The sequence below is a fragment of the Micropterus salmoides genome, unplaced genomic scaffold, assembly GCF_014851395.1.
Source record: "Micropterus salmoides isolate LMB-PRFRI ecotype aquatic unplaced genomic scaffold, ASM1485139v1 Ms_hic_scaffold_6, whole genome shotgun sequence".
NCBI lineage: Eukaryota > Metazoa > Chordata > Actinopteri > Centrarchiformes > Centrarchidae > Micropterus > Micropterus salmoides.
In genome coordinates this window covers 11,581,913-11,594,197 of record NW_024044348.1, presented here as the reverse complement: position 1 = coordinate 11,594,197, position 12,285 = coordinate 11,581,913, and the positions used below count along the sequence as shown (strand labels likewise).

General features: G+C 39.7%; 1 long non-coding RNA gene across 2 annotated transcripts; it reads right to left on the bottom strand.

Annotated features, from left to right (window-relative positions):
* Positions 1 to 3,764: 3,764 nt before the first annotated feature.
* On the bottom strand, positions 3,765 to 5,178 carry LOC119890654. 2 transcript variants are annotated; one of them, XR_005442267.1, is made up of 2 exons: positions 5,126 to 5,178; positions 3,765 to 4,226 (listed from the first exon to the last, which is right to left on the bottom strand). It is a non-coding gene; the product is annotated as an uncharacterized LOC119890654 (long non-coding RNA). The 2 variants fall into 2 exon arrangements; XR_005442268.1 differs by lacking the exon at positions 5,126 to 5,178 and adding an exon at positions 4,824 to 5,084.
* Between the last annotated feature and the right edge of the window lie 7,107 nt (positions 5,179 to 12,285).

Genomic DNA, 12,285 nt, shown 5'->3' with positions numbered 1-12,285 from the left:
TGGTATTATGCTTTTTGGCTTTTTCCCTCTCCTTTATTGAGTTATATATCTTTTTGGTGCATGTAACAGGTTTGCAAAGTGAAAAAGCCCAAAGTCCAGCCCAAAGGGAGTTCCCATCTCCCACAGAAAGCTCTGCTCTGCTTAGTTTGTAGTCCAGCCCTTCACTTCCTTTACTTGTGACGTCACAATGAAATCGCGTCAGAAAGCTTGTCAAGCGGCTAGCAGGGTCAGGCACGCCCTCAAACCAAGCTAGTCTGAGCGGAGGCCCTTCACTCGCCTTTGTTTGGGTTTCCATTGTAGAAATGTTTTTTTGTATCACCTCCGTCGAGGTTCCAAGCGAGCTGAGGGAAACTAAAATGTAACGTGAAAACACAACAGACTGCTGATTGGTCAGAGAGAATATTCTCTATTCACTGCATCATCATTGTGTGCGCCTGACAGTGGCCACCAACAGAAAATTTTATATTTTACTGTTTTCGTATGTAATTTCATCACTAAATCCACTTCTGAGAATTTTTGAGGTGAGAAATCAGCTGTGTAGATTTTGAATATTGACAGTTTTATGAGAAGTGATGGCGGAACAAAAATGTGCTTGAATATTTTCGGAGTTGAGGAGCTCTGCAAGTGGCTGCGGGGGAAGCCTGTGCCAACCCGCGAGAGGAGCGTGTGAGGCCGGCCAGCCGCCCGTTCACAGAGCCCTCTGCTCCCACCGTCACACAGACCACTGCAGCAACAACGGCAGAGGAAAATACAGCTGGAAGGTTTTCATACCGCTTATCTGTCTTTACATTCTGAGGAATGTTGAAACGTTTTAACTTAAAAAAGAGAAAGCTGTGTGGATCGCTGGTGTGTGTGTCACATTGAACATTACGTCGCGGCAGTTGAGTGTGGCGTTGCTATGACGACAAGCTACGTACTATCTCTGGGTACTGCAATGGAAAACAGAGCAGGGCCGAGAAGAGTCGAGGCTATCGATTTGCGCTATGGTAGTATTTTTCGGCAAGGCAGCATAGATCGTCAGAACACCGGCAACAGTTCGACGTTTAGTCCTAAAAGACGATGCAACTCCAACTCTGTTTGGGCCTGGAAATTCACAATCACAACCTGTAAGTATGCTTTATTGGTTGTGAATTATATTTAAAATAAACACGGCAATGTAACTTCACAGACTGTTCAAGTGCGGAGTTGTTGTAAACGTTGGCTAACACAGCTAAAGTTAAAACTATAATGCTAATGTTACACCTGATGTGAAAGTTACTGAGCAAACGTTCAAATTGTTTGTCCAAATTTTATGTAAAATTGAGTTGAAATATGGTGATTTTTACAGTGGTTTATGGTAAAATATGGAACAATGATGTTGTGTGGTTGTGAACTTGTGAGTAACTTATACCATCTGTTACGGTCGCAGTCTGAAGCGGCTTTGATTTGGATCACACTTCTGATTGGCTAGTAGTCCTTACCTGGGAACTGCGCGTGTGCAACTCCCAACAAAGATTTTGTACAAGGAAGATGCATCCCTCTGTAGCTCAAGAGTGGAGCGTACAACACACAGGGTGAAAAGAGGATGTTTTGGTGCCACCAATTAACCTAGCCTGCATGTCTTTGGATGGTGGGAGGAAGCTGGAGCACACGGAGAGAACCTGCAAACTCCACACAGAAAGGCCGGGGTTTGAACCCATGACCTTCTTGCTGTGAGGCAACAGTGCTAACTGCCTAGACCTAACCTAATCTTCAAATATTATTTGATAAAAGTTTCAGCCTCTAAATCTATAATTCCTGTAGATAAAATGTATCACACACTGAGTAACTACACTGTCTTAAACTCTGATATTACAGCAATCCTCTGGAAATATTAAGCAGTCCATTTTACAGCTTAGCTGATTTAATGATAGCATATTCAAATCTGATAATGTTGTCTTTAAAAAGATTGAATACACATTGGAAAGAAACATTTGAGAAAACATTAGCATCCTTGGATAATTCTCAATGCATGATTTACATGAATAAGATCAATCAATCTGATCAGGGACAATGAGATGTGGTAATACAACAAGAGGATAAATCTATTCATTTATGATGGCAAATAAAAATACACATTGTCAAATGTTATATTAATTCCATTAATTTGTTTGTATTGAGTATGAATGCAGTCTGTTCGGTGCAGAAAAATATCGCAGACATATTGACAGGGTGCCTACACCCTACGTGTCAGAGTTTGCTTCTCGGTCCTATCCTGCAGCCACACACTCTCATCCATAGCCCTCTGCATTATTATCTCTATCTGTCCCTGTCTCTAGCCACGACTCCATCAGCTGTCCATCAGATGCCCTCAAACTTTCCCTCCTTTCCCCATCACCTGGCTGCCCGAACCATCTGTATACCTATTCCCACTTCTCTTATCAGCCCTTCAGTTCCCTGGCCTACTGTAGCCACCCCTCACCTGCAATTTCTTCTCTCAACAGCCACTCATCAGATATACAAGTTCACCTCCTTTTTTTCCTTGCCAGATTGTATGTTATGTTACTTTGTGCTTCATGTCTTAGCTCTATTGCATCTGTACCTGTAATCTGTTTACCTGAGACCTGTGTCTGGAACCTATTTCTGCCTGCCAGACCTGTGTGTTTGAACTTTTCCTTTGACCTTTTGCCTGTTATGGGACTTTGGATTCCTGTCTGCTTCTTATTGTATTTCTTTGACTGTGTTGGACAGCCTTATGGTTTTGACCCTTGCCTGTCTCCCATCTCATATGCCTCAATAGTCTGCACTGGGTCTTTCCCCTGTATTCCTGCTACCCTGCTTGCCACAGTTGTGAGATTACTCACATAAATACGTATGAACACATGCAGGCACACCCCCCTCTACCCCCCAACACAGAGCACCAGCTTTACCTTTTGCATGGGTTCACATCTGGCTTGGAGAACCCCCTGTCAGATAAAAACAGTCAAATTGAGAGCCAACCCCTAAAATACATTTGACCCAAACAACATCTGAGTAAGGTGAAGGCTTCTGCCAAGTCACGCAAAGTTAGTCTTAGCAGATAATTTGTAACATGCTCAAAATGTAAACACATTTCAGACTCAAGGCTGTGTACTCCCAGCAGGACGAAGAGGGGCTGAAGCCAATGAGAATGAGGGCAAATTGTCAAGACGTAACCCAGGAACGCCAGACATATAAATTATACTTACATGGTATTCCCAGACGAACATATTTTGTTTAATAAAATGCTCCTGAAATCACAAATCATTGTAATACTTTTTCTTCTTACAACATGTGGGATTCCCGTGCACTTTTCTTCATCTGCTGTTCATTAGTTATCAAAACTCAAAATTATGAAACCAGCTGTACTCTTGGCAGCGTCTTGACAGTGTCTTTACAGTAAAAAATATCACCTTGTAATGTCATCACTGAACGTATGCAAGTAGATTGTTTCAACAGCATGTTTTGTTTGCAAAACAGTTGTTATTTTGTCTTAATAATTACATATCTGTAATCGCTTAGCAGATTGAATCATAACTTTGGGTCAAATGTAAAGGTTAATAATAATGGAATCAAAAATTCTATATTAGCTGATAGAACATCAATAGTGGTCTGCTGTGGTTTTAAACCACAGCAAAAGTACACTTTTACAAATTACATTACATTGTTAGTATTGTTTGTTCATCTCTATACTTCATTTCCTTTGTTCAAATAAGCAGCTAAAGGGCTACTGTGTAGTTTGATGGACCTCATGGGATGAATAATGACTCTTTGACAATGATTTACTATTCATGGCAATGTTTTAGAACAGCAGTGTTATATTTGCATTGTGTGGGGGCATGAACACAAAAAACATGTGTCCCATATTGTAAACAGGATGTGTAGACAAGGTCAAAGTCACTGGCTGTGAAGAGCACTGCAGGGGAGGATGGAGTGAGACAACCAGAAAGGAGAGGATGACAAAGTAAGTCAAGTGAAAATAAACAGAGAGAGAGGCTTGAAAGTCTCGTGCGATGTGGAAAGGTGGTCTTGGCGCAGCGGGAGAAAGGGGAGGTCCTCAGGGGGAGGGGGAACACGCAGTTGAACTTGATGCATTTCAGGGCTGTAAACTTTCATTTCCCCAGAGGAAATTGTTATGCAACGAGGGAAATTCTATGTTTGCAGACCTTAGTACGGAACCCCCTGGAACAGCAGGTCATTGTGAAAGAGGGCCGGGACCTTCAGCAACTCACCACAACATCGCACTTTCCCTGACAGTAAATCCACACAGAGAGATATAAAGTTATGATTAAAATCATTTTTAATCACCTACAACTTTTAAGACTTGAAAGACTACTCATTTATTCATTACTCTACCATGACATTGAAGTAAAAAAAGACATCTGGCACTGCTGGCTTTCAAAGGCCATTTTAACTATGGAACATTAGGAAATTACTGCGGACCACCAAGTAAAACTTAAAACAAAAAACAAAAATCAAAATGAAGTAAATAACACTTTAGCAGTCAAATTGTACTTTCTTAATAGACCAAAGTAGATATGATCATTTTAAAGATGAACATCCTAAATGAATCCATTTATTACTGTTGCTGGTCGCATGTACCAGTATGTAGTGGCTTACATGGGATGATTGGTTTATTGTTAACACAAACAAAAGTCTTACAGCTGGATTCCATCGGGCACGGTCGTGTTATGGCTGCAATGTGGTTTTATTTCACCCTCTGCACTACTTCACATCCCACCAGAAGCTTTTCAAGAGAGAAGCATTTTACCTTCCCAGGGTTTTTAATTTTGAAAATTGACCGGATTCTCTATGCTATTTTTGTGTCTGATTTTAATTAAACCAACCGTGTATTCTCCGCGGACAGTCACTTCTGGAAGGCTTCTGAAACCCGCTGTGGCGCATCTAGTGAAATCATTAACATTGTCTATGGCGGCAATCAGTGTTCCGCGTTTCAGCTGATGATGCTTAGATAGCTTTTTTAGTCTAATAAATAAACAAAAAAAAATCACAAGATGTCAATAAAGGAAATCTTCTTACACCTATTTTTCTTATCTATTATTAACTAAATATTGTGAACTACTATTGCCTTGTTAACAATTTGTAAAACACACATCATTTAAACTCAACAGAAACAAAATAAACTCACCAAAAGCTTCTTGGTTAGTCTTTCCAGTGTTCCAACAATCACCATCTCTGTTTGGTCGAAATAAACCTGTTAGGGATCAGGACAGAATGGACACAGACCAAGAAAAAACCAGGACACTCACCGTCAGCCGGGCTGTCACCACAACAAAACCCTTAATTCACAAAGTTACATTTGAATATATTCTGTCTCTACACACTGTGGCTGCCTTTCTGATGTCCGGGCACCCTCTCACTCCTCTCCTGTTCCCGCCCAGAGTCAAGAGTCTTGGTTGGAGCCACTGTATTTGTCAAACTGGCCACTTGTCAAACTGGACTCTGTCTGTCTCTGAGGCTGTTTGGCCCGGCCGTAATCCCTATAAAGTCTGCTGCTGAGCCCGGTTCCATTGCATGCTCGCCTGCCTCCAGTATGGGCTCAGTCAGCTAATAGGACCGCTAAGTCAGCTGCATGGCTAACTGAGCTAACTAGCTTATGGCAGTTAGCAGCAGTTATATCCTGAAATGTGACAAGATGCTAGGTTTGGGTATCATTTAAAATTTTATGATACTGATACCAAAACCAGTACCCTTAAAGTGATATTGATACTAATAGAGTACTTATATTTTACATATTATTTATTTATTCAATACCTTGCGTAAAATGACACCTGTTGAAACCATAGTAGTTGATTGGTAGCCTATTATTATTTTTATTGTTGTTATGGACAAGCAAGGTTATCTTTGTTTTTTTCTTGTTTCAAATAAATAATATATAAAAGTATATAAAAGTATTGGGAAATTGTATCCTCCTCAGGTCATCCTCATGGGTAGTATTATAGGGAGAAAGACAACAGATTGCGAGTTTTTTTATATTTGAATAAGAGAGAGAAATAGTTCAGTGACCAAATTAGTAGCGGGAAACGAATATACATTTGATGAAAGTAAACAACAGAAAATGATTTTGTTAAATTTTGATCAATAAACTGTAGTGAAAGATCTCCGCGAGTGCTTTTTCCTTTATTGGCGAGTTGCAAACCTCCTCCAAATACGACAGTAACAAGTATAAAACCAGTAATGAGTCGGTTAAAACAAGTCACTAAACTACACTAAAGACTCTAAAGAAGCAAACAGAGGAAAAGAGAGGCTCCACGTCCAGCCAATCAAACCGACTACACCTGAAGCAGCCACAGCTGCAGCGCCGCAAAAGCGTTTAAAGAGGTGGTATTATGCTTTTTGGCTTTTTCCCTCTCCTTTATTGAGTTATGTATATTGTTTGTGCATGTAACAGGTTTGCAAAGTGAAAAGGCCCAAAGTCCAGTCCAAAGGGAGTTCCCATCTCCCACAGAAAGCTCTGCTCTGAACTGCTTGAAAACAGTTCGTTTGTAATCCAGACCTTCACTTCCTCTACTTGTGACATCACAATGAAAAGGCATCATAAGGCTTGCCAAGCCTGTGCCAACCCACGGGAGGAGCGTGTGAGGCCGGCCAGCCGCCCGCTCACAGAGCCCTCTGCTCCCGCCGTCACACAGACCGCTGCAGCAACAACGGCAGAGGAAAACACAGCTGGAAGGTTTTCATACCGCTTATCTGTCTTTATATTCTGAGTAATATTGAAACATTTTAACCGTAGATATATTTTAAGAGCTGGTGTGTGTGTCGCATTGAACATTACGTCGCGGCAGTTGTGTGTGGCGTCGCTATGACAACAAGCTACGTACTATCTCTGGGTACTGTCTGCAATGGAAAACAGAGCAGGGCCGAGTAGAGTCGAGTCTATTGATTTTCGCTATGGTAGCATTTTTCGTCAAGGCAGCATAGATCGTCAGATCACTGGCAACAGTTCAATGTTTAGTCCTGATGGTAAGATGTGGAACAATGATGTTGTGGACTTGAGTAACTTATACCATCTGCTAGGTTACGGTCGCAATCTGAAGCGGCTTTGGTTTGGATCACACTACCTTGTTTCTTACGACCCGCCCTTCTCTGCTTCTGATTGGCTAGTAGTCCTTACCTGGGAACTGCGCATGTGCAACTCCCAACAAAGATTTTATACAAGTAAGATGCGTCACTCTGTAGCTCAAGAGCAGAGCGTACAACACATAAGGTGAAAAGAGGAGCTGCAGCAATGTGCAGTATGAGAAAAATATGGTGTTTTTTGAAAATTAAACCATGTAAACCTGTTCTGGTACAACCCCTAATTAAGATTTTGAACCTGAAAATGAGCATAATACCACCTCTTTAATTGATGTGATGGAGCGCAGTGATCAATCAGTGACAAGTAATGTGAATAGCAAACAAAAATGTACAGAGAAGTGTTAAATGATACCAGAAGATGAAACCAACAAAAGCCAAGCTTGTGGTGATAAACTTGCAACAGAGACGAACATGCCTGAGACCGCAGCCGAAGGTGAGCAGCTGTTAAAATCATGTGTGGACTTTCTGTGTTTTGCTTGCGTATTTGGCTGCAAGCAAAACCATACAAATAGTAATTTTTTGCCGCAATCTGGTTACAAAAAGTATCGATTGAAATACTGGTTTGACTAGAGACGTTTCGATTCTACACGATACTGGGCTGTTTCGGTCAATACCATGATGGTATCGAGTAGCGATTCCCATCCCTACAAGATGCCCCCTACATTTTTAGACTCTGAATCCGACAGGTGAAGAGTAGTCTCAATCCTTACACACTGTACCTTTTAAAAGCACCGTACTTAATATTTATTGCGCTGTACACCTAACCACATAAATTCTTGTTGGTGTATTATGTTAATACAGGTGATTTTTCCAAGAATACACATATTGTGGGCAAAAAAACCTTTTGTTGCTCCAAACTAGTGTGTACGCATCTCCTTGGAGTTGAAGTTGAATTTAATGGAAACTTCCTAGCCATGACAAAATAACCAAGGCTGTATATTTCATTCATTGACCCAACTATGGTAGCAGTTGCCGCACCTAACATAAAAGTGGAATACTAGCTGACCCCACCCACAGAATACATATAATTAGTCATCAGGGTAGCTAATACCAAAATAATTTTGGTAACTGAAATTAAAAATATTGACATTTTGTGACTGTAACCAACCAAGTTTGTTTAGTATGATTTCTGAGGCATCTGATAGCCATTTGCCTGTTCAATAGCTAACATGCTGACACTAACGCTAGTGACTGACAGCCAGAAGAGATGCAAGACGGCGTGCTGACATCACATGTTGCTGTAAATGCTGCCCTAAGAGGGCTTTCAAAACTAACTCTACTTTCATAGAGACTCCTTCACTTGAAAGTGATGCCTTCTGAGGCACCTGTCTATCACGGTAGCAAGCCAGTGAGGCAACTGCTTTCTGTTTCGAACAGAGCCACTATGTGAGGTCTACTACACATACCAAGCCACCACATAAGCATCTGCCCCCACCTACTCCCCACACCGTACATTTTTAAATATTCTGGCTGGGGATATAAAATCGTAAAAAAATCGTGGGTGAACATCCTTTAGATTTTTGGTTTAAAAGCCACTAAATCATGCTCATATGTTACTAATCTGTTTGTGTCAGTATTCATTGGAGTTTTACATCCATCAAATTGAGGTGCTACTATGTGTCAAAGATACAAACCATTTTTTATTTGTAAGTTTGACAATAGCCTTCTCTCCGCAACTGTCAACGTCATATAGAAGTGGTAAATTACTTTCACTCAGTTTAGGAAGTGTAATGTTATCTCTAGGGTCACATTTAGATAAAATCAGAAAAGGTTCATAGCAAATGAGTCACACTTGTCTTACACTTGGTAAAGTACATCTCCCACTTATCATGAATCCATCTGCTTTTAAGTCAGCCCTTTAGATTAACAACTAAGATAAGATAAGATAAGATAAGATATACTTCATTGTCCCCTAAGGGAAATTTGTTTTGGACTCTGTCTGTTCTGCAGCTTTACAAGACAACACAAAATACAGAAATAAAACATCTCTCACACATATTCTCATGCAACACAACACATGCTGTCGTATACATTAGACAGTTCCCTATATAGTAGCACATTGACTCCTTCTTCCAATGCTAGTTTTGAACTAAGCATATTTGTTTCAGTAAGGAAAGGACAGGACAGGACAGGTTGTGTGCGGTAGAGGTAGAGGTTTGTGCTTGAAGCAGACTACTCCGCACAGTATCGACCTTTCAAAGCAGAACTATCGCTGCCTTGTTACATCCCAATCGTATCAGAGAGGTGTCATACCGGTTTTGAATACAGGGTGTGATTCTCATTCTGCTACTGTATTGAAACACAAAGCTGTAAACTCTGTTTTTAATTGATCTGTTTTTATAAAACAAGCGTCATTGAACAAAATAACAATAATTAGAGCAGTAAGGCCTCTTGCATTCAGATCTGTTTGATCATGGTCTCAGATTGAATCCATTCACACAAATGTAATTGGCCAGCAGATGTTTCCAATTTGACTGTAACAAATACATTGAAACTGAACCATTTTCATCACAACTGCTTCATAGTAATTTGGTGCTTCAGAAAGCTTTGTTTCCCATATCACTTATCAGAGATAATGAGTCGTTAATGTTTTCATCAACGTTTTTTAATGCGCATTTTGAAGTATCGCATTAAAAAAGGTTGATAGAAACAGCAAAATTCAGGAATAAATCCTTAATTTCGCAAAAAAGTTTCACTTGACGTGGTTTTTGCCTTTGTCGAAAAACAGTTCTTGTGCTAAATGGGAGATGAAAGCACTTTTGCTGAATAAGTTCTGACATGGTGAAATTGTAACTCATGGCTGATCAGCTGTTTCAACTGTAGGCGTCTTGCTGGATATTCTGGATGAAACACATTTCTGAGGACCTCTCTCCATTTATCTAAGATCAATGGCCATCAGTTCCATGCGGCTGGTTTTGAACCCATATGTCTTGTTTATTACAGCCATTTGTAACGTCAACTACTGATGTAACAACGCTTGCCGTAGCCTGGTTAGCCTTTGGCAATATTGTTGTTACACATTCATGCCAATAAAGCTAATTTGAATTTGAATTTGTGCCTTGCAAATACAGTACCTGTTTTGAAAACTTGCAGTCTCAGCAATTTTTATATTAAAAGAGGAGTGCTGGCATTGGTTAACAAAATGGTTGAACCCTGCTGCTACATTATGGTTACTGGATTGGAACTACATTATATCAAATAAAGTCCCAGAGAGAACTATTTAGAGTGGTGTCTGTGGGTTATCCAGTGAAACAGGGACATTATTGTTGGAAGGACATGCTGGTATTGTGTTTTTGAAATGTTTTGATCAGCACAAAGAACATTTTGTTCAACTCCATGGTTTTGGACTTTTCAAAAGGAAGAAGTCTCACAACCTTTGCAAATAAAACAATTTCCATGGCTTCATCCCATTACAGAAAAGTGAGAAAATGTGTTTTTGTGATTCGGGTGGGCTGAAGTGAGATTTACTTCTCCTTTGTAGCATTTAAAGAGGTATCCAGTTCAAAAAAAGATAATGGATGGTTTGCAACACAAAGCCACTGTTTGTGATGAAAACCTCTGAATAGGGCATGCTGGATTTTCAATTTACTTTTGCAAATATAGCATGGATGTTTAGAAGCTTTTTAACTTAATACTCTTCCAAACAAAAGTCACTCTGGATTTCAGGAGATTATCTTGAGACATACTCAAACATATATGAACAGATGTATGCACTAGTAGGAACAAGCCAACCTGGGCTTCAAATCTGAAAAACACACAGTGCAACTGTTCAAAACGTCAGTCTGAGCAGAATTCCAGGTACAGAATGTATCATAAGGTCCGATCTCTTGAAGCTGTCATACAGTTGCTCTTTGGATTTGGGGAATGATCAATAAAATGCTATGTTGAAAGACCATATTTCAAATATATTTTCATTTGTCTGACAGTATAAATAAAGAACACCGCCTGCAGAGATGACAGGTAAGCCTGGTGCGATTAATATGATTAATATGACTAATAATGATGAACTATGTTCCACTGCCATGATTCTCAAAGCACATTTGGCAGATTTCTGATTGTTTGGATTCTAATATCAGAGATACTGAAAGATCTCATTCGATAAACATCTGTTTGCCATGCAAGTCTGCGTGCGATTGTCAGTTTCATAAAAAGTGTGACAGCTCAGGTATCTTTGAAATCTCATAGAAAACAATCTGTTTTACATCACACCAAGCACATCTGGCTTTGAACAATATCAATCCATACTAATATTTTAGACTACTTTTCTTTTCTCTTCTTCTTTTGATCAGTCATATTGGAGAAATATCATCTGTGAAACTTTAATTTTGCTTTTAAGAGCACCATCTTCTTAGATCAGATTGCTGTTTTATGTACTTAATGGTCTATTTTGTGCTATGGTTCTTTAAAAAAAACATAGATTAAACAATATAGTATATTTTCTGTGGGGAGGGAAGCATGTTTTGAAAAAAGTGGAAATATTGATGGGGCTGCAAAAATTATAAAAAGGTCCAGAGAGAAAGCTCCTTAAATAGTCCAAAAACGGGGAGATGTTTTAATTGTTTTAGTTTTATTGACACTTGAAACAAAACATTCATGTTTTTATGGGAAATGTTCTTGGGAGATACGTTAACTTTAACCTAGCTAACGTTAACTAATTAACGGTACCACCATCTTAGGTAAGTTAACCTGATTGACCGAGTAAAGTGAACGGTAGTTCCCTGTGTGTTTGCCAATTTTATCGTTATAACTAACCACTTAACGTTGCACAGAAGTCAACAATTAACCTAGCCTGGCTTAAACGTCGCGGTTTATTTAACTAGCTAACCCAGTACGGTAATTTAACAGTAACAGTACGGTATTTAACTAGCTAGCACAGTCCGGTAAATTAACAGTAACAGTACGGTATTTAACTAGCTAGCACAGTCCGGTAAATTAACAGTAACAGTACGGTATTTAACTAGCTAACACAGTCCGGTAAATTAACAGTAACAGTACGGTATTTAACTAGCTAGCACAGTCCGGTAAATTAACAGTAACAGTACGGTATTTAACTAGCTAGCACAGTCCGGTAAATTAACAGTAACAGTACGGTATTTAACTAGCTAGCACAGTCCGGTAAATTAACAGTAACAGTACGGTATTTAACTAGCTAGCACAGTCCGGTAAATTAACAGTAACAGTACGGTATTTAACTAGCTAACACAGTCCGGT